Source organism: Tenrec ecaudatus, chromosome 2 (genome assembly GCF_050624435.1).
Source record: "Tenrec ecaudatus isolate mTenEca1 chromosome 2, mTenEca1.hap1, whole genome shotgun sequence".
Classification (NCBI taxonomy): Eukaryota; Metazoa; Chordata; class Mammalia; order Afrosoricida; family Tenrecidae; genus Tenrec; species Tenrec ecaudatus.
In genome coordinates, this window is record NC_134531.1 from 62558465 (window position 1) to 62571555 (window position 13091).

At 42.6% G+C, this 13091-nt stretch overlaps 1 protein-coding gene and 1 pseudogene across 1 annotated transcript in view; both read left to right on the plus strand.

Annotated features, from left to right (window-relative positions):
- NLN (neurolysin) overlaps positions 1-13091 on the plus strand; it is a 134487-nt gene that overhangs the window by 11348 nt on the left and 110048 nt on the right. The window lies entirely within an intron of this gene.
- Positions 2597-3149, plus strand: LOC142438783 (eukaryotic translation elongation factor 1 epsilon-1 pseudogene; annotated as a pseudogene).

Consider the following 13091-nt stretch of genomic DNA (forward strand, 5'->3'; position numbering starts at 1 on the left):
ATTGTGGATAACAGACTGTGGCAGATTTAAACTATATTCAACTGATTATAAATCATTATGCTCCATGGCACAAACATTGAGTGTAGGTACTCTCTGCAAATGGAGTGTGCTAAATGGCACAAGAATCAATAAATTTGATGTGCATGACAATGTTAGTATAATTTGCTGTGGACATTTATTGTAAATGATTCCCTCTTTACCAATAATACTTTGTGGCTGGTTATCAGAAGAGGGAACAAATAGAATATAAAGGTAAAAGAATATTAAGCATTTATTTTTTTAAAATTTTAATATTAAACATTTTAAAAAAGAATTTGTGTTCACCTAGTTGCTTATTATCAGATTTCTGGGAATAAGTGCGCACAGAAAAGATACTGTTAATAACTATCAGTAACAAAGCTTTTCCTGGTGCTATTTATGAGATAAATTTGTCACTTGGTTACATTCTTGATGGCAAATTGAGTACTACAAGGCCGTGATCCACAAGGTCATCAGTTTGAAACCACCAGCTGCCCCAAGGGGGAAGGGGCGCTCCTACCTTAAAGTTAGTCTCAGAATCCAACAGGGGCACTTCTACCCTGTGCTACAGTGGCGCTTTGAGTTGGCCTTGGCTCAATGGCAGTGGGTTTGGTTTGGGATTTATATATTGTTTTGACCTTTCTTAAAAAGTCAAGACAATACACAGTGATGTCACAAGTCCGGGGAGGTCAGGGCACACTGTGAAAGGGCAGTACCAGAGTGACTGTCTACAATATATCTGCACAGTGCTTCAACAGAAACTTATTTTTTATAAAAATATCCCTGTAGTTAAAACATTTTTCATAGGCCCAGTTTACCCTGAATCAATATACCAACCAGACAGAAACTCTGTGCTAACTTACATCTTGGACCTTCTAATGTGCCCCGGTCAGAGTTGTCATTCTTACCTAATTACAACTTTCCACACCTTCTCTAGCGACTAGAAGGTCCAGCCAAAATCCACATCTCACCCCTCACTGAAGTCTTCTTATTTCCCAAAATAAAAAGTTTAAGTGCTACAACAACAACAATAACAACAACCTCCACACCAAACTCTGCCATCAAGTCAATTCCAACTCATTTGGCATGGCACAAATGAGCCCATGGAATCTTGCCTATCAGCCTTTACCGGTTCATCTCTCCAATTCTTCTAAATTGCTTGTGGTTCCTGGACTACACTGTCCAAAGGTTGAGCATGGGCCTTTGTAAGCCCCTTTCATTCTGCAGGTCTGCCCTTACCCTTCACCCACTGTTGTCATTCTGTACTAGTTAGTTGCTGTCCCCGATTCCCTGTCAGAAGTGCTAGCTGATGACCCAATTTGTACAATGGTTTTCCTCTGCCCAACTCTAAATTATGGTAGTTAACTCTGCAATTGAATCTGTCAAATGCAAGTGTCATTATTTGCATCTATTATTACTTAAATGCTTAATAAGCATTTGCTGGATTAATTGTAATGGGTTTCTCTGTCTTAGGAGCCTGGAGGCCTTATTCATCTCTGTGTCTTTAGCAACTAGCCCTCTCTGCTCATTACTTTCTCCTGGGCTCCAGGTGCCTGGTTCATATGCCTACATGAATATATGGCTGGCATCCCGAACTCAATGTCTAAAAATAAATACAGGTCAAACGCCCTAAAATAAATAAGCAAACAAATAAAAAAGTTCCCTTTGGTGGCTGGCACTGTCCTCTACATCTAAGAAACATCAGATGTAACCATCATCTTACACTATCTTCCTCCTACCCCCTCTGCGCCAAGTCATGACAAGTATACACTTGCTAGATATAGAATCAGATGAGGTGAACTCCAGTTCTGGAATTTTATTCTGTTGGTAACAAGCATCTTGGCTTATCCAAAATAGCATATCATGTTTGGGTTGAGAGAAGCAATTTAGCAAATGGTTAAGATTTCAGGCTCTGGAATGAGATTGCTGAGTGAAAATCCCAGGTCTACCAGTTAATAACTAAAATTTTCTCCATAGAGTGAAAATCATATGAGATAATGCATGGGAAACACTAAGCGCTGTACAAGGACATAATAAGCACTCTGTAACTAAATGAATGGCCCTGTATGCATTATACTCAGTGGATGTGATTATACTTTCATCTGGTTTCTCTTGTGGCTTCCAAACCTAAGGAACCTGAGCCCAAGCCAAACCAAACTCTCTTCCACCTCTGTTGTTGTTAGGTGCTGGGGAGTTGCCTGGCCTGCGCCATCCTTCTGTGTTTGAGTCCATTGTTGCAGCTAGTGGAGGGCCGACCTCCACGTTACCAAGCATGCTGTCCTTCTCCAGGGACTGGTGTCACCTGGTCCTCTGTGAGACCGCATGTGCTCGAGCTGTACTTCTTCCAAGACAGATCTGATTGTTCTTTTTGGCAATTGATGGTACTTTCAGTATTCTTCAGCGACACCATAAATCAAATGCATCCATTTTTTTTCCTGATCTTCCTTATTTAGTATCCAACTTTTACATGCATACGAGGCAATGGAGAATACCATGGCTTGGGTCAGGTGCACCTTAGTCCTCAAAGTGACACCCATGCTTTTCAACACGTTAAAAAGAGAGACGCTTACGCTGGAAGATGGCAGCAGCCACCGAGTAGATGCTGCTTGAGAAGTCCCTGGGGCTGAATAAAAGGAACAAACACAGTGCCCAGGGTGAGCGCCAGATTCCAGGTCTTTAAACAAACAAAGGTCTGTTTCACAGGATTACGGACAGTAGCAGCTCATCGAGTCAGGCAAGCCAACAAAGAGTCTTTGCTAGGGAGCCCTGCAGAAGCAGCAGCCCTTGTGCAGCAGTGGTTGGCACAAAGGGTCACTCAAGGTGATGGACACTCCGTGAAAGACGACAGCCGCATTCTGCTGAAGGGTCTGAATTCTCATGTGGAAGACAAAGTCTATCTTCTGGGCAATAACCTTACCTTAGCCGATATTCTGTTGTCCTATGGACTTCACCACTTTATAGTTGACTTGACAGTTCAAGAAAAGGAGAAATATCTTCATGTGTCTCACTGGTTTGGCCACATTCAGCACTACCCAGGTGTCAAGCAACGTCTGACTAGCGTTGTCTGCATCAAGAACTGACTGTATACGAATTCCAGTAAAGTTTCCCAGGCCATACAGAAGAGTTATTAAAACGTTTCAAGTGAAAAATGCATTCTGGGTCACAGGACTGACATAAACTGATAGTCAGGATTTGCTGACAGGAGCTAAATTTTAAAGTGTAAACTTTTGTTAGAATGTTTTATTCTTTGATTGAAATTTTGCAATGTTTTTAAAGTAGAAACTGTTGTCAAAATCATAAATTAGCTTGTCTTATAGGTGAAATTTTAATAAAAGTTGCAAATCAGTGGCTTTAAAAAAGGTCTTTGAAAATAAAGCCTTGTGCAGCAGATCTATCTAATAAAATGTGTTGTTTGATGCTCAGCAAGGTGCTCTTGTTGTTTCCAAGAGCACTGATAATTGATCCAGGCAAAATGAAATCTTTGACAATTTCAGCCTTTTCTCTGTTCATCACCTGATCTTGCCTATTGATCCAGTTGTGAGGATTTGGGTCTTCTTTACATTGAGCTATAATCTATACTGAAGGCTGCCATCCTTGATGTTCATCAGCAAGGGCTTCAAACCCTCATCACTTTCAGCCAGCAAGGCTGTGTCATCTGTGTATTAAAAAGTTATTAATAACCTTCCTCCGATTCTGATAGAGCATTCTTCAACTCAGAACAACCCTAAAAAGATTTCTGTGCCTGTGGATCTTTTGCATAGTTCACATAACCATACAGTTCATTGGTTTGAACAAATTAAGTTGTGCAAACATCACAATCCATTTTATAACGTTGTCTTCATTCTTTTACTATTACTGGGTCTCCATTTTCTCCCAAGCTACTCTGCCATAACCCTAAGAATCTATTAATCAAGTGACTATCACTGTCGTTTCACCTATCCTGGAGTTTCTATACAGAAAAGCCTACCAAAACCCAAACACTCCCCCTGACTCTCCATCTTTACGAGAGCAGAGCAGACGGCTTCCTCTTTCTCCCACAGAGCGGATGGTAGATTTGAACCTCCAGCCTCGTGACTAGTAGCCCAATGCTTATCCCACAGCAGCACCAGGGCTCTTTCAGGGACCTAAAGTTGGTAATTATTCATTGTTCATCTTTATTAGGTTTTTTTTTAAGGTTACCACCTTTTAACTTTTGTTAATGAGGAAGCTCTCTTTCCTACTTTAGGGCTAGCTTTTTAGTATATAAAAGATCAAAGAATTGAAACCATTTCTTCAAACAATTCCTGCTACATGAGTGGTGGTAGCTGTGGTTGGCATTGGCCAATCAACAACAAATGTTGCTGCTCTGGGAACTAGATGAGGTAACATTCCAACCAGTTGATAGGGATGCTCCAAGTTGCCAACCTCCAGTTTTATCACATGGTATCACTTGAACATTCTCAAGCATACAAGGGATCATCCAAAAGTTCTTAGGATTTGGAATGATAGAATATATGTATTAAATTCAAACCAATGGAGAGGGGGGAAAGTTCGTGGAAAAAATGGAATTAAAGATAAAGGAATTTGTTTCCTAACTTTTCTGAAGCTCCCTCATATTTTCTTTTTTTTTCTAGGATATATTCTTTTTATTTTTTAAATCATCTTATTAGGGGCTAATACAACTCTTATCACAATCCGTACATGCATCAGTTGTGTAAAGCACATTTGTACATTCATTGCCCTCATCATTCTCAAAACATTTGCTCTCCACTTAAACCCCTGGCATCAGCTCCTCATTTTTCCCCATCACTCCCTGCTCCTCCCTCCCCTATGAACCCTTGATTATTTATAAATTATTATTTTGTCATATCTTTCCCTGTCCAGTGTCTCCCTTCACCCACTTTTCCATTGTCTATCCCCCAGGGAGGAGGTTATATGTAGATCTTTATAATCGGCTCCCCCTTTCCAACCCACCCTCTTTTTACCCTCCCAGTATTGCCACTCACAACACTGGTCCTGAAGGGATCATCCGCCCTGGATTCCCTGTGTTTTCAGTTCCTATCTGTACCAGTGGACATCCTCTGGTCTAGCCAGACTTGCAAGGTAGAATTGGGATCATGATAGTGGGGTGGGGGAGGAAACATTTAGGAACTAATGGAAAGTTGTATTTTTCATCATTGCTACATCGCACCCTGACTGCTTCGTCTCCTCCCCTATACGCTTCTGTAAGGGGATCTCCAGTGGCCTACAAATGGGCTTTGAGTCTCCACTCTGCACTACCTCCTCCCCAATTCACTGTGATAAAATTTTTTGTTCTGATGATGCCTGATACCTGATCCCTTCAACACCTCATGATTGCACAGGCTGGTGTGCTTCTTCCATGTTGGCTTTGTTGATTCTGAGATAGATGGCCTCTTGTTTACCTTCAAGCCTTTAAGACCCCAGACGATGCTATAGCTTTTGATAGCTGGTCACCATCAGCTTTCTTCACCATATTTGCTTATGCCCCCATTTGTCTTCAGTGATTGTATCATCGAGGTGAGCACACAGTGATATGATTATTTGTTCTTTGATGCCTCATACCTGATCCCTTCGACACCTCGTGATTGCATAGGCTGGGGTGCTTCTTCCATAGGGGCTTTGATGCTTCTAAGCTAGATGGCTGCTTGTTTACCTTCAAGCCTTTAAGACCCCAGACACTATATATTTTGATAGCCGGGCAACATCAGCTTTCTTTACCACATTTACTTATGCACCTGCTTTGTCTTCAGCGGTTGTGTCGGGAAGGTGAGCATCATAGAATGCCAATTTAATAGAAGAAAATATTCTTGGATTGAGGGAGTACTTGAGTGGAGGCGTAGTGTCGTTCTGCTACCTTAATACTAAACCTATAAATACTTGAACATACATCTATTTTCCCAACCTCGTATATAAATATATTTGCATATGTGTATATCTGTATCTAGACCTCTGTAAATGCCCTTTGCCTCCCAGCTCTTTCCTCTGTTTCCCTTGACTTTCCTCCTGTCCCACTATCATGCTCATTCCCACCTGGGTTTCAGCAATTCCTCTTGGTTACATTACCCTTGATCATGCCCTACCAGGCCTCCCACAACCTCCTCACCACCGATTTGGATCACTTGTTCCCTTGTCCCTGGGTTTGTTAACCCCACTACCTTTCCTTCAACCTCCTCCTCTCCCATGTCCCCTCGGAACTGTCAGTCCTGTTGTTTTCTCCTCCAGATTGTTCATCCACCCTATCTTATTTAGACAGACCTGCGGAGATAATAACATGCACAAAAACAAGACAGCAAAACCAAGCAACAACATACAACAAAACAACAACAACAAACCACTGACAAAAAGAAAAAACAACAAGAAAGAAAAACTTGTAGTTAGTTCAAGAACTATTTGTTGGGCTCCCTCATATTTTCAACACAAGATTCCTCCCATCTGCAGTAAAGTAAAACACTTAGGTCTGGGCCTGTGGTTGTGGCTCAACCTCCCGGACACGCATCAGTAAACTGCTGGTGTGCATCACTAATGTCCGTTACGAGACCCGCCACATGTGTCTGTGATCCCATAAGTTGGTTTTGTTTTGTTTTGTTTAAGGGGAAGCAGCTCCCCTTTTACGGTTTCTCCTTATGACCTTAGATTAAGTGTTGGGGTTAAGTATTCAAATCCACCCACCTCTCCACAGAAGGAAAACAAGGCAGTTGGTTTACATTGAAACAGATACCTTGGAAGCTCTGTGGAGCAGTTAATTTCCTTTATGGTTGCTATGAGTTGGAATTGATATGCAGCAGTGGCTGTTGTTTTGTCTGGATGATGTTCAAGACCCTGATGCCAAACCGGATCACAGGTGGAATATAGGTAGGTGAGGCCAAGGACATGGGTTTGGCCACAGGGCTCTTGGGATTTGAAGGGCAGCCAGGGCAGGGTGCGCTCTGCTTCTTCTCACTTAGCTCCTGCCACCACCACCTCCAGGCTCCGTCAGCAGCTCCAAAGGCAGCGGTGGTGACAAGGAATCGAAAAGTGAGTTCCCGCAAGGTTTTAATATGGTGCCCACGCAGCGTCCAAATCACCTGATGTCCTATTTCAGACCATACAGTGACTGTCACACATTCTTATTCCTCTAAACAGTTCAAGTTCATCTCTAAGACCTCTTCCGACTGTAGATCTATGAATATTCACTTCAAATAGATTTGTTCTTCCCTTTCCTCTAGTTGGTAGGAGGAGGAGGAGGCTGGCTGCTTCTGAGAAGATTTATAGCCTGCGAAACCCTAAGGAGCATTTCTTTGCCCTTCTGGGTCGCTTTGAGTGGGTAACTCTGGCAATCCCCTTGGGGTTTCCTCCCTCAGCATCCTGTTAAATGCGCTCATCAGTTGGCCATGGGTGTTGAGGTTGTTTTTCAGAATGCATGCCTGAATTTAGAATAAGAGAATTAGAGTGCCTTGGTGTCGGAGTGGAAGACAGGATGGGCTGCTAACTGCAAGGTCAGCAGTTCCAACCCACGGGAGAGAGGCCGCTTCCTGCTCCCTAAAGATCTGAAGCCTGTGAAGTGCCCATGGGCCATTCTCCTCTGCCTTGCAGATGGGCACCGAGACTCAGAATCAACTCAATGGCAGTGGTGAGCCTGCTGTGGTATTTAGTAGATTTACATGACAGTTACCAAATACTGCTACTTTTTATTATGGAAATTTTCAGCCATCAGGAATAATAAAGAAAATATTATTCTACACCTCCCCCTCCATCCCACCAAAATTGTCGTTTCTTGGCCAATGTTTTCATATATCTCATCTAGTTGTTTTGAAATGTATGCCCAGTATTAGTCTAGTTCCATTATATCTCAGGGTATAACTCTACAAGATATTTATCTCTTTTCTAAAGATACACCATAATATCATTGTCACAGGTAAAATGATGACTACTTCCTGGTGGTCAGAACAGTAAGAAAACTAGTTATTAGCCAGGATGAGGACGTGGTAGTCATCGTTCACAGAAGTGAATCCGCGTGTAGATAGAAAACTACAAATAGGCCTAAGCACGGGGTAATGTGCTAGGAGCAGAGCCGCTCGTGAGCAACTTATTGAGGATTTCAGTTCTGAGAAGTGTGCCCCAAACACCAGTTAAATGTGCCAATGGCAATTTATTCCTGTTTCTGGAGAAACTAAAACTAAAATGTCTTTTTTGGATTGTGGTTTTTATGCACATAGATTGGAACCTTTACTAAGGAAATCTGTTGATTTCAGTTATGAAGCAATGTTTGTTTTTATATGACCTGTGGTCCCAGGTAGCTTTTTATAAATTCACTTATAGATTTTAAGTACAGAAATCCTTTCATGTTAACTTACAAGAAATGTGCTTAAAGCCTATAATTATCTAATTAGTTGCCTTAGGTACAATTTAGGTGAAAATTAGCTAAATTCCTCCATTTCTTATTTTTCATATCCTGTGATTTTTCTTGTTTTTGTTCTTTGAAATTTTATCATATGCATCTTTTCTAATTAAAAGTTGTATTTGTCCAGGCCAGAAATATTAAATATGCTTCTAGTATCACACAGTTCCTCTTATACCCTTGATCAGTTTCTCATTTTTATTTCCCACGTTTTGTTAGCATGCACTGTACGTATCATACAGTTCAGTAGTTCAATCATATCCAGGGGCACTGTACAGTCACCGCCATATTAATCTTAGAGCATCCCTCCCCCTCCCCATGGCTAAATCCCCTCTAAAATGAGTTGTGCAAGCACAACCAGTTTCTAATTTAAAACAAAAAATTGTCCCTTTTTTAGGAAACTACTTTTTTAGCAATTTACATTGAAACTTGGAAGCAAGAACTTTAAAAAATTTTTATTTTATTGGGGGCTCTCACACCTCTTATCATTAATCCACACATCTGTACCTATGTTATCATATTTTTCAAAGCATTTTTTTTCTACTTGAGTCCTTGGTATCAGATCATCATTTTTAAAGTTTCTTCCCTCTCCTGCCCCTTCTTCCCCCATGTCCCCTTGATAATTTATTAATTTTTTTCCCCCATGTCTTACACTGACCGTGGTCTCCTTTCAACTACACTTTTTGCTGTCCATCCCCCTGGGAGAGGGGCCATATGTCGATTATTGTGATTGGTTCCCCCTTTCTCACCCCAATTCCCTTACCCTCCTAGTATTGCTGCTCCTCATATTAGTCCTGGTTTATCTGTTCCAGATTTACTTGCAAGCTCTTATCTGTACCAGTATATGTGTTCTGGTCTGGCCAGATTTTTAAGATAGAATTGGGGTCATGATAGAGGGTGGGGAGGAAGCATTAAAGAACTAGAGGAAGGTTGTGTATTTCATCAATGCTATAGTGCACCCTGACTGGCTCCTCTCTTCCTTGTGGCCCTTCTGACAGAGGATATCCAATTGACTACTGAAGGACTTTGGGTCTCTACTCTGCACTCCCCCTCATTCACATTGATATCATTGTTTGTTTGTTGGTTTTGTTTTGGGTCTTTGATGCCTGATACCTGATCCCATAGACACCTCATGATCACACAGATTGGTGTGTTTCTTCCATGTGAGTTTTGTTGCTTCTGAGCTAGATGGCCACTTGTTTATCTTCAAGCCATTAAGATGCAAGACACTAGTATCTTTTGATATTTGGGCACCATCAGCTTTCTTCACCACATTTGCTTGTGCACCCATTTTGTCTTCATCGATTGTGTTAGGGAAGGTAAACATCACAGAGTGCTGTGTTAGTAGAACAAAGTGTTCTTGCTTTGAGGGAGTGCTTGAGTGGAAGCACGATGTCCATCTGTTGTTGTAATACTTTATAAATAAATATATGTATGTAGATCTATTTTCCTATCATTGTATATAAATGTATTTACATATATACATGCCTGTATTTAGACCTCTATAAATGTCCTTTGCCTCCCAGTTCTTTCCTCTATTTCCTTTTAATTTCTTCCATTCCACTATCATGTTCAGCCTTCATTCAGGTTTTAGTAATTTCTCTTGGCTACATTGCCCTTGATCAAGCCCCGCCAAGCATCCTATGCCCTCATCACCATCAATTTTAGATCATTTATTCTTCCCTTGTCCCTAGGTTTGTTGGTACCTGCCTCTCCTTTTCCCCTACCACCTCCTCTCCTGTGTCTCCCTAGAACCATCGGTCCCATTGTTCTCTTCTCCACATTGTTCGTCCTGCCTATCTTGTCCAGATAGACATCATAACACCACCAACAACAAAAAAAGACAAAAATAGATCAACAACAGCTAATCCATCATAACAAAAAATTAAATGGTTAAAAAACCAACGGCGAAAATTGAAAAGCCCACAAACATTTCCAGGTCTGCCCATTGACCTTTATGAGTGTTTTCCAGTCGAGTCTGCTGGGGTGCCATGCCCTGGCCCTAAAGTCCACCTTTGACATTCCTTGGGGACTTTGTTGCTTTGATCTCATTTCTGCTCCACTGTAAGCCCTTAGTGTTTGATCCCAGTGCAGTGGGGTCAGATTAGGCATATCTCCCATACTGTGTCCCCAGTGCTGTCCCCCTTAGTGCTAAGTGTCAGTGAGAGACATGGTTGTGTCTCGTGATGGGGCTGGCCCTGTGATCCTCTCTGTGCATTGGCTGCTCTGAGCCGGACTATTGTCCTCAGGGCTTGGTGGGCCGGGATGTGTTCCACTCTCTCTCTTTCCCTCTTAGTTTGCTCCTCTTCCTGAGCTGCAGCTTCAGGTCTGTCCTCAGAAGTGCATTCCTCTGGAGTGGAGATGGGGAGTGCCCACGTGGTTGGGATAGGGGGCTCTAGTGCTTCCGTGCTTCATGCCTCTATGTTGCGTTCAGGTCTTGGCACACCCAGGTGAAGTTTGGTCCCTCTTTCCCTGTGGAGATAAAGACAATACCCTCCTCTTGGGTGGGTTAGTGCCCAGTTTCCCCACTACCCCTGTCTTTCTCTCTCTCTCTCTTTCCTGTATCCTTATTAGTTGGCTGCCATACGTAGCCCTGGGCTGGGTTTGGCACCTGCCGGCCATAGTACCTGGACCTCACCCTGAGAATGTATGTACATAGTAGCTTTTTCCATAGACCCCCATTTTGCTTTTTTTCTCCCCTTACTTCAGTGGACTCATGTTGTACTTATCCTTTTGTGCTTGGCTTACTTTGCTTAATATAATTTCCTCCAGTGCTTCCCATGGGGTAGTATGTTTCATGTGTTCCTCACTGCTTTTTAGGGATATGTAGTACTCCATTATATGTATGTACCATTCCTCCATTGGTGGAAATTTGGGTTGTTTTAAACTCATAAGCAAGAACTTCTTGATTCCATTACATTGCAAAACTTAAACTGCCCTTTCTTTCTACTCTTTTGTTTTTACTGGATCATTAACATTTTGAAAAAGAATTCAAAGTGATTCATTCATTTATTCCTCAATGAGCCTTAAGTATCCCAAATAAACCCCAAACAAAACCAAAAAACAGCTTCATCTAGTCGGTGAACTGAAAAAAATAAACCCATAGCCTCTGAGTCTATTTCAACTCATAGTGCTCATACGGGACAAAGCAGGGCTGCCCCCAGGATTTTTGAGATTATAAAACGTAAGAGGAGAAAACCTCATTTTCCCCCAGAGGTGTAGCTAAAACCAAACCAACTCACTGCCGTGGAGTCACTGCTGGCTCATAGCGACCCCACTGTGGGTTTTCAAGACCGTAACTGCTTATGGGAATGGAAAGCTCCATCTTTCTCCCAAGTAGCAACTGGTGGTTTTGAACTGCCAACCATAGGGATCGCAGCACAATACATAACCACTACACTACCAGGCCTCCTAGAGGTGTGAACAGTGGTTTCTAACTTCTGTCTTTGCAGTTGTCAGCCTGCCGTGTAACCAGTCCACTACACCACCAGGGCTTCCACTGACAAAGTGATAGACAGATAACATTCCACCATAAGTGTCACCAGTCATTTTCGTCATCAAATGAGAATGCTACCCGTGTGAGTACAAACAAGGCATTGCATAACGAAAGGAGCGTGATCACGCTTTTGGCTGTGTCTGACACAGGATAAAGGCCTCTAGTGTGTCTCCAGGTGTGGACGCAGTATTTGTCCCTGCTTTCGTGGTACCCATTCGGGGGAGTGCCTGCGGATAGGAGAGGGACTGGAGTACTTTGGCAAGACACCTTTCACATTTCAGTGTGTTCAACATCATGTTTTATGGAGGGCTGTGCAATTTCTACCAGGTCTGAAAAGTGCCTCCCGGCTACCAGCAGGTGGAGCAAGAGCAGGGCAATTGAAGCGCTCTGCTTTCGGCGTGTACTGCACATTCTGGTGGTCACCCATGTCTCAAAACACCGTGATGACGTATTCTTCACTTAACTACTTCAACTCTCCTGTTGTGTTAGTGCTTGCTCTTTATTGCTCTTTTACCTCATTTGCTGGGCATCTTGGGCTGAACTTAGTTGTCCTTCTAGCACCAGTTAGCCATTTCTTTCCTTCCCCGTTTCATGCATTAGTTACCCCCATATACTCATATGCAATATGCTGAGCAAGTGCCTCCACATTTGCCAAGAAATACAAACAGAACCAAAAATGCAGACCTCCTTCCTAAAGGAGTCCACAGAATGGAAAGGAGAATGTCTTCATTCCACCTTGGGCCTGGGGAAGCCAACAATTCAGCCTTCCTGGTAGTTTCTGGCTTGGATTGGGTAGTGACAATGTACAGTATTCTCACAGACTTAATCCACTCAGGGAGCCCTGGTGGCCCTTTGGGATAAGCAGTATACTACCAACCAACAAAAAGAAGACGGCCCACCATGAGGTAGAGTAACACAGGAGCTACAACCAACAAACTGAACCCATAGTGACTCCCTTTGGATTTCCGAGACTCTAACTTCTTAGGGGAGTAGAAAGCCCAGCCTTTCTCCCTTGGAGCTATTGGTGGCTTCGAACTGCCAACCATGTGGATTGCAGCCCAATGTGTAAGTACACCACCAGGGCTCCTATGAGGATGCAACAGTGGGCTCAAATACAGCAGTTGTGAGGATGGCACTGGGCCGGGTAGTGTTTCATTCTGTTGCACACAGAGTCACTATGAGTCAGGACTAACGTGACAG